General features: G+C 55.6%; 1 protein-coding gene across 6 annotated transcripts in view; it reads left to right on the top strand.

The window, feature by feature from the left end:
* Positions 1-13,131, top strand: part of SCUBE1 (signal peptide, CUB domain and EGF like domain containing 1) — a 221,620-nt gene that overhangs the window by 6,121 nt on the left and 202,368 nt on the right. The window lies entirely within an intron of this gene.

Below are 13,131 nucleotides of genomic sequence, written 5' to 3' on the forward strand. Positions count from 1 at the left end.
TTTTCAGGATGGTGAGAGTGGAAGGTGTGGTCTGCTTTTTTTTGGTAGTCTAAAAAGCTGGGGGGGGGGGCTTTGAAAGTGAGTGGGAAGCGGGGCAGCTGGGTGGCTCCATGGACTGTAGAAGGGAGGTCCTGAGTTCAGTTCTGCCTCAGACATCTCCTAGACTCTGGGCAAGTAACTTAATTAGAATTGCCCGGCCCTTTCAGCTCTTCTGCTGAAACTCCGTACTGATTTGAAGACAAAAGGTGAAGATTTTTAAAAAGGGAGTGGTGTTTGCCAGTGATCTTGAAGATGGCGAAAGCTAGAACAGTCTCAAGGGAAGGTATATTGAACCTAGAAGGTCAGAATCTAGAACATATATAGACAGAACCTAGAATGAAATGGGGACCTAGAGCGTCAGCTTAAAACAGGGAATGTCAGAGCTGGAAAGATCTTTAGAACAGGGAATGTCAGAGCTGAAAAGATCCTTAGAACAGGGAATGTCAGAGCTGGAAAGATCCTTAGAACAGGGAATGTCAGAGCTGAAAAGATCCTTAGAACAGGGAATGTCAGAGCTGGAAAGATCTTTAGAACAGGGAATTTCAGAGCTGGAAAGATCCTTAGAACAGGGAACGTCAGAGCTGGAAAGATCCTTTCCTTAAAACAGGGAACATCAGAGCTGGAAAGATCCTTAGAACAGGGAATGTCAGAGCTGAAAAGATCCTTAGAACAGGGAATGTCAGAGCTGGAAAGATCTTTAGAACAGGGAATGTCAGAGCTGGAAAGATCCTTAGAACAGGGAATGTCAGAGCTGGAAAGATCCTTAGAACAGGGAATTTCAGAGCTAGAAAGATCCTTAGAACAGGGAATTTCAGAGCTGGAAAGATCCTTAGAACAGGGAATTTCAGAGCTGGAAAGATCCTTAGAACAGGGAATTTCAAAGACAGAAGGATCTGAGAAATATGGAACATCAGAGCTAGGAGAGCATTAGAGACTACTTGATTTTCCCCTCCCTACCTAAAAAAGTAGCTGAAGAAACTGAGGCTGGGAAAACAAATAACTAAGGTGGATGTCTCAGATGCAGTAAGAACAGAGCCAAGGACATAAATTGCTCTATTTTTGAGTTTTTGAATGGTCAAAACTCTGCTCTAGGTAATGAAAAGTCAAAGTTCTCTCTCGCCACGTCTTCCAACATCTCTTTCTCTAGTGCAATATAATGGGAAAAGCCCAGGATCTGGAATCAAGGATTTAGAACTGGAAGGAGCCTTAGATGAGGAAACTCAGAGAGGGCAAGTGACTTGCTAAAGGTCACACAGTAGGAAGAGCGGCTCTGACACTCCAATGTCTGGTGCCTAGTGGAAGCCTCTGTAGGCCTCAGTTTACTCTTCTGTAAAATGAAGGGGCTAGACTAGATGATCTCTCCAGTAGCTCCGGGTCTCTCTGGCTCCTCCCACACTCCTCATTTAGAGAGGTTCCTCTGGGCCTCAAGCAGATTCGTCCAGCCAGGGCGGCCTGGCTGAGGTCATGTCAGCAATCAGGGTATCCTTTCTGTGACGTCCAGAGGCTAAGTATGTGTCTCTGTGTTTGAGCGAGTAAAAAGGGATGAACAAGCCGAGGCTTCGCTGCTTTAGCCAACAGAAAAATCTGGAGCCGCCGATGATCTCGAGGGCCTTTTCTTGGGGTTTGCCCAGAGTGGCCCATCCAGGGTTCCGTCTTCGGTTCTGGGCCGTCCACCTCTTTGGACCTCGGCCCTGTCCATCTGGGGCTTCGGGCACGCTGGTTTCCCCGGCCCAGCTGTCGCCCTCTTTCTTGGCTAGTGGAGATTTACGCCCTCACGCCGAGGACTCTGAAAGGCAGGACAGCGAGAAAGGACTTTGGCACTGCAGTCAGGAGCTGAGTCAGGAATGGGCTTTCCCCACTAGCTCAGTGTCCTTGGGTAAGTCATTAACCTCAAGGGCTGTCATGCACTGGAAAATGAAGGGGCCGGATTGGATAATCTCCCTTTGCCTGGAAGGGCAGTCCCTTGGGGATGTGGTCCAGAGCTTGCATGTGAACAGAACGCTAGAGGCCTGGGCCTTGGTCCTGGTCCAGAGAGCACCCAGAAACGGGCAATCTTCAGTGTCAGAATCTCTAAGTGCAGAACCATTGTCTTCCCGAGACAAACAGGCACAAGCGGTGCCTGCTCCAAGCCTTCGGTTCCGCCCTGGACTCCTGGTCTTGTGAGGATCGAACAGGATAATGCCGAGAAGTCCCCAAACTCTAGAGGAGACGCTGGTGCGGTTAGAACCCCCCCAGAACCTGGAGGCCATCCGGCCCAGCAAGAGAGTAGAAGCACGAGGGCAGATCATTTAAGGGAGATTCCGACCCTCATGGAAGCAGCCAGATGCCTTCTCTTCTAGGATTGGGGGGTGTTGGGCAGTTTGGGGGGCTCAGGGAAGACCGTCGGGCTCTGACCACCAGCCACTACTATTGTCCACCTGACAAGCGAATGTTTGCAGCAACAGCTAGAGAAGGCCGAGAGCCCTGCACAACCAACACTTACCCAGAACTTCATTGTCTTCAGAACTCCGTCCTCCATTATTCCATCGGTGGGCACAGGCCCAGACGGAGGAGAGCATGCTGGGAAGGGCAGCCCGCATATCGGAGAGCCTTGAGCCCATGCTGTGTGAAGAGCAGCGGATGGAGCTAGAACAGAAGACTGGACAACAGAAGACTCGGCGGATGGAATTGGCTCTGAGTACTGACGAGACGATAAACTTAGATGGAGGCATCATAAATGGAGGGCTGGATGGACCTCAGGAACCCTCTTGGAGCCTCTCGTTTCAAAGAGGGGAGACTGAGAGTCTGAGAAGTCATCCAGTGTCCTCTGACTCAGAATCCAGTGTATCTCCTTGGCCTCACCAGAGCTAGGGACAGTGTGTGTGTGTGTGTGTGTGTGTGTGTGTGTGTGTGTGTGTGGAATACCCTCTAAAGAAGCAGATTTTGGCTCAGACCAAGAAAGCTGCCAAGGAAGGAGAGCTGACCAAAAGGGAATAGGCTCCTGTGGGAGAAGGGAGTCCTTCCTCATGGGAGGTCTTCAGGCCAAGGACAGACGACCACTTGTGAGGATGTGAGAGAGGCCACACTATGTGTCTTCCGAGACTCTGGGATCTCTCAGAGAGGCTGGCGCTCAGCTGGCCCCAAGAAGCTCCAAAGGAGAAAACTCTTGGGAATGATCAGGATTACAAGTCCAACACACTACTAGACTATGAATCTCCTTCTTCTTCCTGCTCGAAGTAGGGGAGGTGGCGTGTTGGGGACAGGAAGCTGGGACCCAGGTCAGAGAGAATGATGTGCCCCAAATGAGAAAATGAGGCCTTATGGGGGAGCAGAAAGAGCTCTGGGCTAGAACTCCTAGGTCAAGGAGGAAATATTGTAAGCAGTCAAAAAGAAACAAATCAAATATCATCGAGCTAAGGTCAGGATAACACAAGATTTAGCAGCTTCTACATTAAAAGTTCAGAGGGCCTGGATACAATATTCCAGAGGGAAAAGGAGGTTGGACTTCAAGCAAGAATCACTTACCCAGAAAAACTGAGTATAATCCTTGAGGGGGGGAAATTGGGTATTAAATAAAACAGAAGATTTTCAAACATTCCTGATGAAAAGAACAGAGATGAATGGAAAATTTGACTCTCAAATGCAATGCTCAAAAGTATCATAAAAAGGTAAACAATAAAGAGAAATCAAAAGATATTCAATAAAGTTAAATTGTTTACATGCCTAAAAAAAAAAAAGAAAGAGCTCTGGGCTTTAGGACAGGAGACCTGGGTTCAAGGACAGCCTCTGACACTGATGAACTGATAGGACCTAAGATAAATCATTTGACTGGTCTGGACTCTGTCTTCTCTATAAAATGGCCATAATAACCAGTCCTTCCTGTCTCCCAGAGATAGGAAATCATGTAGGACAGAGTTTTGGAAACTATAGCATTCCAGATAAATGCTGGTGACTGTTATTAAATTGATCCTGATTAGCTTCTCTGTGGTTAGGGCTCCTCTTGTAATTTCATTGACCTGGAGAGTTGCCTGGGGAGCACACTCTCTCCTCTAATGCAGGTCTGTCCCCTTTCTGAGCTTCCAGGAGTACCTGGAGCAGTCAATCAGAGGCCAGTGGTCTGCTCAGGGCCACACGGCAGAGTGTGTTAGAGGCAGGACTGTTTATGTTCTATAAACAAGTCTGGTGAACATTGGAATAGAAGGAACACTGGTATCATGGACGAGCAGCACGCCAGCCAGGCTCGCCAACTCAGCCAGTCTCCTGGCATCTCCGATGGATGTCCGGATCCCAGACCTGCACTAATGATGGCTTGGCTCCAAGATGCCCAGGGGAGACCCTATGCTGGCTCTTCCATCTTGTGGCCATGCCATGCCCCGGAGCTACACATCCCCAAACTTTGCTCCAGGAAACCCCCCATTGCCTTTGTGTTGCTTTGCCCCATGTGTTAACCTCCCCCAATGACAAGAGCGCCATTTTGTATGTGAGTTATACTATTTAGATCGTCTGCTCAACCCCATGGTCTGCTAATGGTCACTGTACTGGACTCAGGCATTTAGACTACAGATGGACAGAGCCCTGGTTCTGCAGGTAGAGGACCCGAGTTTGAATTCTCTTTCTGTTGCTAACCTCCCATAGTTTGAGAGTTCAACACCAACTATTCATTCATGGAACTCGAAACCTTGACCTAGGAATGGAGGCTCGAGCTCTTGGGTCTTTGTTGTCTCCATGGAAGTTCTCTCCGGTCTCTAAATCCAAGGTTGCCTCTGAGTCCCAAAGCCTACAGTCGTGGTCCCAGTCCTGCTGGTCACTAGCTCACCGTGACCTGGTCTTAGCTTAGGACTAGACTAGCTGGTCACCAAAATCCCTCCTATCTGTAACAGTCACAGAACCCAAACCCTGGAGGTGGAAGAGAACAGAGAAAGGACCCAGCCTCCTCCTTACCTGGAGAAGGGGACAGCTTGGCGGGAAGGCTAGATGGCTAGCCTGGGGGCAGGAAGACCTTGCTTCTGATCCTCTCAGGCCCAGGGCCAGTCAGTGCTTGCCAGCCTCCTTCTCCAGGGAAGGGGCTTCTCAGACTCCCCCAGCCCCAGATCTCTGGTCACCCCTGCCGAGGAGCTGACTTCTCCTTCGACGAGCCCACCTTCAGCGACGAGGTGCTCACTGCACCCCATGGTAGGCCACCATGTCATGGGAAGTCCTTGGTTGCCCTTAGGTGAGGTCTTGCGCTCTGCCCCTCAGCCCCGGGCCCCCAGGCTCCCGCTCTCACCTCTGGGGCCAAGGAGAACAAGCTGACTTCTTCCACAGGCTCTCTTCACAGATAGGACGGTATCGTGTCTTCCCTGAAACCTTCCTCTAGGCCAAGCCCCCAAAGTTCCTTCCACTGGAGAGCGTGGCCAGAGCTATGACTAGCAATTGTTGAGCCTGGCACTAATTGTGAACATGCCTTAATGAAGGGGATGGCGGAAGGGGAGGGGGCGCCCCTGGAACACAGGGAAAGTGCTGTTGGAGCACACGGCTATGGGTGTGGGGGAGCAGGGCAGGAGGGGATTGGGGCGAGGCCCCTTGGAAAGGACCCTGTGGGCTGGGAGAGGTAGGAAGCTGCTGGGTCTCCCTGTGGAATGGAAGCCCCTCAGGGCAGGCCTCGGCTCCCTCCCCCCTTGGCCTTCCCAGAGCTTATCTAAGGAAGGGGGCTCCATGCGCATTGGTTGAGTTGAAGAGAGCTCCAATGGTGGCAGGAGGACCTCTGGGAGTTTCGGGCCTCCGCTCCTGGGTCTCCAGCTCTCTGAGCCTGGCGAGGGGCTGCTATTGAAATGGGGAGCCTGGGCAGACGGGATGAAGGTCCGCTGTGGGTGGCCCTGGGGCCACCGAGGCAAAAGGAGGGCCTTGTCTCGTCTTCCAGTGGCCAGGCTGGGCCCTGTTTCTGCCCCAGTTGGCAGAGCATGTGCCAGGGGGGAGGCAGGGAGGGCGGATTGTCTGTATTTTAGAGGAGGAATTGAGGCTTGGCAGATGCACACGCTAAGCTCGTGGCAGAAGTTGGGGTTCCTCGCTTTGGGAGCAAATCCTCCGTCTCCTGATTGTACTGAAGATAAAATGGTGCCGGGAGGGGAGCGGTCATGGAGGAGGCCACCAAGGCGGGCGACAGGGGAGGCGGCATTCCAACTCCGGCCCCTTCCTGCCAGCTCTCGGTCGGGTGTTGGGACTCCATACAAACAGAGGCCTCCGTGGTTGCCAGTGCTGAGGAGACGATGGTGAAACCTGTGAGCCCAGAGGCCAGGACAGCTCTTCTGGGCTTTGATGAGTTGGGGAGACGCTCTAGGGCCATATTGCTCGTCTAATGGCAATCAATGGTCTTCATGAATGGCTGCCATGCTAGTCACCCTGCCAGTGCCCACTCCTAGCCCAGCTCTGGTCTGCATTAGCCCCTCCGGCTGGCTTCTTGGGGTTCTGTTATTAAAGGGGGGGTTCATCTGCCCTTGAAACTCTTCAACTCATTTAAGCTTAATTGCCTCGTTTTTCTAGACGTTTGCTAGCGAAAGAAGCCAAATTAGAGCTGGAGTTGGGCCTTCCTAATCCTAATGAAAAGGCCTCGCTGATAATCAGAACCAGCCCCTCTCCTGAAGGGCCAGCGGCCGAGCCAGCCCTTAAATGGCTTGTTTAAAGAACTGCAGCCCTTCGGATAATAGTTGTTTAGTCTGAACTCAGGAGCCCGAATCGCGCTCGCCCGCCACGTCCCTTCCACGGGAGTTCTCGTGTGGCTCCCTCTCTGCAAGGAGATGCCCCGCGCCGTGGCTTGTCTCCAGAGGAGCCTCCGCGGGTCTGGGGGCTCCACCTGGCGAGTTCCGAACGCTGCTCTGGGGGCCGCCGTGGAGGCCCCGCATCTTCCCTTGGTCGTTTCTACCCTGGGCCTGGCTGTCCGCCACCCAGAGGAGGGGGGATTATGGGCCCTGTTATTAGGAGTCGGGGGAGACTGCCCTAATCACACACTCGGGAATGCCTTTAGTGAGACCTCAAAACAGATCTTCAAACCAATTAGCCTGGGAGCGGAGCTGGGCCGAGGCCTCATTAGGCATTTCATCTCTTGATAAGGTCAGGCACTCCCCCCTGGGGAGGCCAGGAAGACTTTGGGAAGGGGGGGGCACGGGCGGTTGGGGGGGGCAGGCAATTCTCACAAACTCTCAGCCCTGCAAGAACCCTTGTTGGCCACCGAGGCCACCTTCGTGAGCTGGAATCCCCTCCACCACACGAGACCCTTGGTTGGGAGCTGAGAGGGACCCCCGAAGCCATCCGGTCACACCCCCGACGTTTTACAGCTAAGGAAACTGAGGCCCACAGGGGGAGTGACTTCCCCCAGCTTGGTTGCTGAGTTGGGATTCAAACGCATGCTCCACCCCCCACCCCATCCTGGGCTCTTTCCTTTATGCGGCCCAGGCCAGAAGACCCCCAGTGACGGGGAACTTGCAGCCTTTGGACCGTTCTGATCATCCTCTCTGGTCTCCATCTGCCCTCTCGGGTACCATTCCTGGCCAGTCGTCTCCGCTCCATCTCCTTCCACTCACTCGTTCACCCGGGCCTGTCCTTCTGGGCCAAGGAGGTCCGGCCTCTTCCCTCTTTCATGTGCCAGCCCTTCGCTTCCATCTTAGAATCAATACCGCATAATACTGGGGCTCAGCAACGGGGGTTAAGTGACTTGCCCAGGGTCACGCCTCTAGGATGACTCTGAGGCCAGGTTTAGCCTCAGGACCTCCTGGCTCTATTCGCTGAGCCCGCTCGGGTCACCACGGATGGGCATTTCTCCAAACCAAACAACCTAGATCCGTCCATGGGCCCCTGAAGCTGGAGAGCCTCAAGGAGCCGTGGGCCAAGAACAAGATGAGCCGCAGGAAATCATGCCTGGAGTGGGCTGGGGGGATGACGGTCCTGTCTAGCAAGTCTGCGTGATGGCCTTCTGGGCTGGTGCTGGCCCGGTGACCCGGGAGGACCACTGACGGTGTTCTGGTCCAGATGCCGCCTCTGGGACTGCGTCTAATTCTTGGTGTTCTCTGTTCTCAGAAGGGAGCCTGGACACTCCACGAGCATGGGGACCACTTGATGGACTCGAGAGGGGCTTAATAAAGGCTTTCCCGCACAAGACTTTCCTGCTTGTCCCAGAGGACAGCTCGGGAGCCGCGGAGGGAGGGAAGTTTCCAAAAAGCAAACTGAGGCTGAGTGTAAGGAACACGTCCTCCACCACTTGAGTGGCTGGAGGGGCTCCCCACATCCCTCCTTAGGCAGAGGGGCAGAACCTTTGCTGGGGGCGAGGCGGGGGACTACAAGAGGGTAGGGAGAATTGCTTGCAGGCAGAAGCTAGGCTGGATAGCTCGAGGTCCATTCCGTCCTTCCCTGATCTCTGTTCCTTCTTCCCCTGCCAAGTGGCTGATGGGCCCTCTTTCCAACCACCCCGCCATGACGGTGGGGAGCACCGAGGAGCCGCACACCCAGCCTGGACACTGGCTCTTTCTCCAGCTCTTAGGGATGCCACCATCTCGAGAGCTCAGGGTCTTCATCTAAAAGACGAGGGAGTCCACAGGCCATCCCACTTGAGCATTCTTGGCCCCTAGGACGGGTTGACTTCAGATCCCCCAGGCCTATGCCTTTGAACCTGTGACTTGGACCTGGAACCAGGATTTGGAGACCTGGATTCAAGTCCCGGCCCTAGTGCCCACTTGTTTTGTGAGTCTGGCCTGGTGACTGCCCCTGGCTGGGACTCCGTTTTATTTTCTGTAAAATGGGGGAATTCAACACGATGGCCTCTAAGGCTCCTTCCAATTCTGAAGCTGCAACCAATGGAATTGGGTAAGTCACCAGCCTCTCTAGGCCTCAGTTTCCTCATCTGTCAGAAAAGAACGATAATGTGGGTCCCACCTGCCCAACGGTGAGGCCCTCCAGGCCCGGAGGACGCCATTCTCTGCACTTCCACGGGCCCCGCGAGTCCTCTGGAGAGCCCCAGCCAGCCCCCTGCCTCCTCCTGCCAGCCTTGTTCGCTGGCAGCCACTTTGAGGCCTCCTTTAGAAGGGCCTTTTATTACACTCTCTGTATTTGCTTTTCCACGGGAGGAATGCGGCCCAGAGAAGGCCATTATCCCTAAGAAAATAAACTGCGAGGCTTCGGACGGCTACTGAAAAGGGCTCCCAGACGGCCCCGCGGCCCGCTCCAGAGCTCCCGCCCGACGCCTTCCTCTCTGGGCCTCACGAGGGTCCACACGGACCCCGGCAGGCTGCTTGGACGCGTGTTTAGGGCAGTCTCTGCAGTGGGTGGGCGTCCGTCGTCCCAGCCCTGCCCCCGCGGGCGCTTCCTCACGTGGGGGCTCCGGCCATTCCCTCCCATTTCATACACGAAGCAAATGGAGGCCCGGAGAGGCCAGGCCCCCCGAGGCCTCCACCCAGCATTCTTTCCAGGGCGCCACCTGGAACTCGGTCCCAAGTCCCCTCCGTGGCTCACGTGGCCGCAGAAGCGCTGCATGTCAGAGTGGGAGGGCGTCCGGCCTTTCCTGATGAAGTTGACCACGCCCCCCCTAAGGGCTGCTCGCCTCTGCCTGAAGGATGGACAGGCAGCTCACTACCTTCCAAAGCCTCCCCCACTCTGCTCTCGCTTCTCGGCAGCTCCCAGAATCGTCTCGAGCGAGACGCTCCGCTTGAACCTTCCTCTCGAGCCCCAGGCAGGCGTCTGAGCCTCTGGCCCCCCTGCTGCCAGGTGTCTCGCACTCAGCACCCCCCAGCCAGAGTCCCCCTCGCATGGGGGTCCCGCCGTCCTCCCGGGGCCCTGGTGTCACCCTCAGCTCTCCCGCCGTCCTCTCAGCAGCCGGGGCCGCCCTGTCCCCCCCATGCCCCGTCCATGCTCCTCCGCGCGCGGCCACCATCTTGGTGCAGTGCCTGGGCCTGGCCGGGGCCGCCCTGTCCCCCCCATGCCCCGTCCATGCTCCTCCGCGCGCGGCCACCATCTTGGTGCAGTGCCTGGGCCTGGCCGGGGCCGCCCTGTCCCCCCCATGCCCCGTCCATGCTCCTCCGCGCGCGGCCACCATCTTGGTGCAGTGCCTGGGCCTGGCCGGGGCCGCCCCCAAGGCCACCCCGCCCTGCGAACGGCCGAACGTGAATGCAATGAAAGATGCTCCGGCCCGGGAGGCCCCCCCCGCCCGGCTCCCTTCTGGGCCGCTCACTGGTCCCCACCCGGGGCCTGGAAGGTCCTCCCTCCCCCTCCCGTCCACAGCTCTCTGGGCTGGCCGCTGGGGAGCTCCCACTCCCACGGCCCGCTGGCCCGGCGGCCTGCCGTTCTCTTCTCGCCACCCACCGAGTACCACCCGGTCAGGAAGGGGCCCGCCGAGAAGGGCTACTGGGTTAGCCGTAGACTTTAGGAGGGCTGCCTGGAGGAGGAGGCCGCCTTTGGGCTGGGCTTTAAGGATTGGAGGAGCATTTTATGAGAAGAAGGTGAGGAGGAGAGGACTGGGGACCGGCCGGGAGCAGGGCACAAGCCAGAGGGCACAGAGGGGTGCGAGGGAGGGCGCACACTGCAAGAAGGCTGAGGGGGAGGTTGGCCTCAGCCCGCGAGGAGCCTGGACTGCCAGTCAGGGCTCCCCCCAGGGACCCGAGGGATGGGGAGAGCCGCCGCCATCGTCCCTGGGGGGGCCACCTGCCCGAGGTCAGCCAGGAGCAGAGCCAAGACTCGAATCCACACCCTCCACGTCCTCTGCTCACTGGCTTGTGGAGGGAGGAGACTATTTGTGAATGGCCAAGAGGCCACCAAGAAGAGCACCAGCCACGCGCCCACCTACAGGACAACAACAGGCAGGGATTGGCTATGGCGGACATGGGCTGAGTGTGGAGGCAGAGGACCTAGTTCGAATCCTGCCCAGGACCCTTGGCACTGGGCGACTTTGGACAAGTGTCCTCCTGTTTCTGGGTGGACGTCTCTTCAGCAAACGCCCGGGGACCCTGGAACAGGGCGGTCAGAAGCTCCGCTGAGGAAGCCCGCAGCAGCCCCAGGAATTCCAGACCTTTTGCCAAGGTGCGGAAATAGCCTTTGGTGGGCTTTGTTGGAGTCTGGAAGATCTGAGTTCCAATTTAGCCTCAGACACGCAGTAGTCGTGTGACCCTGGGCACGTCTCTTACTGGCGGATCAAAGGAGACGTTTTTGTAAAGCCCACGCCTGGCACATAGGAGGCGCTAGATTAATGCTGGCTATTGTGATTATTGCCGCGGTTGTTATGAATGGCCGAGAAGCTCATCCCCCTCTCATGCTAGTGCTCAAGCTGCATTTGGGCTCCTTCAGTAAGGAAGACTCTGCGCTGAGGCCCTGGATCCCTCCCACATTCACTCCCTGTAGAGTAGAAAGAGCACAGGCTGGGGGCAGCTGGGGGGATCAGTGGACTGAGGGCCAGACCTAGAGATGGGAGGTCCTGGGTTCCAATCTGGCCTCAGACACTTCCCGACTGGGTGACCCTGGGCGAGTCACTTGGCCCCTATGGCCTAGCCCTTACCACTCTTCTGCCTTGGAGCCATCACGCTATGTAGATTCTAAGCCGGAAGGTGAGGGAAACAAAGAGGAGGGGATGGGCCACAGATGAGGAAAGCCAAACCTGGTGGCAGGAGCCCAGCCCGGACCAGAGGGGGTCTGCTGGCTCCTCTGGGAAACGTGACCTGGTCAGACTCTCACTGTAAGGAGAACCCTTGGCAGGCGAGTGGAGGTGGAATTAGAGGTGTAGAAACTCAAGGCCGGGAGACCGTATGAACTGGTGGGTGGCGAGGGCTGCCGTGTGGAGTGAGGTGGGTTGGGGTGTAGAAGGTAGAAGAGAGAGGGCGTGGCCACAGGGTGGCTCTGAGGATGGGTGGGTTAAGAGAGGAAGGGAGCCCACGACCATCTGAGCATGGGGGACTGGGAAGATGGCGGCTCTCTCAGTCCGGATGGGTCAGTTTCCAAGTTCTGTACTGCAGGCCCCCCTCGCTCCATCCTCTGTTCTAAGGGCTTTCTCGGCTCTGACTTTCGAGGAGGATTTGGGGGCCCTTCTAGTCAGCGCCCAGGTTCAAGTTCCTCAAGCAAAACCAGCCATTAGATTGCATGCTTTTCTTCTTCCATCAGTCTCTTCATACTGTCCCAAGTGTAGGTTTACTCGGAATCTTTTCTTTCTTTTGAAAGTCCATCTTTCAGAACTGAGGAGCTTGTGGCAAAGGGCTTACAGTGATGGCACGGATGGGACCCCTACCCCTGCCTCTGCCTGCTGGAGCAGTGACACACACACACACAAACACACACACACACACACGCACGCACACACACATGCATGCACACACACATGCACACACGCACACACGCACACACGCATGCACACACACGCACACGCACACACACGCACACACACGCATGCACACACGCACACACACGCACACACGCGCGTGCGCACACACACGCACACGCACACACGCGCGTGCGCACACACACGCACACGCACACACACACACACGAGGCAGGTAATAAAGAGTGAACCCCATCCCTTCGGGACAGGCAGTGCAGTGCAATAGAGAGGGGCCTGGATGAGTTTTCTATAGATCTGCGCTTACCTCTCTATCTATCACTTATAACCCGTCCGACTCTGGTGGAGTCACTCAGTAAACCTTGATGTGCTATCACTGTCCAGTTCCTCCAAGGGACCTCAGCGACCATCTAGTCCAATCCCTACATTTTTCAGGAGACCCACAGGGAGGGGTGGCTGGCTCTGTGTCATGGAGGATAGTGTAGAGCCTCTGACTCCAAATCCAACACTATGTTGCAATATTCTACCTGAGTCTCAGTTTCCCCATTTGCAAAACCGTATTAAAATTAGCATCCAAGGTTGTTTTGAGTGTCAAGTGGAATTATTTGGGTGAAAGCGCCTTGCAACTGGAAAAGTGCCATTTTTAAGGTATGTTCTCATTGTCAAAATCAGTTGAACTGCCAGTTCACAGGATTTCCTTCAATTCAACGAGTACTTCCTCAGCACCTACTATGTGCTGGGCACTGGAGATGCCAAGAGAAAAGCAAAACAGCCTGCAAGGAAGGACCTGATATTCTACTGGAGTGATTTAGCACAAGAAGGCACCTTCAGAC

This window comes from Monodelphis domestica, chromosome 5 (assembly GCF_027887165.1).
Source record: "Monodelphis domestica isolate mMonDom1 chromosome 5, mMonDom1.pri, whole genome shotgun sequence".
NCBI lineage: Eukaryota > Metazoa > Chordata > Mammalia > Didelphimorphia > Didelphidae > Monodelphis > Monodelphis domestica.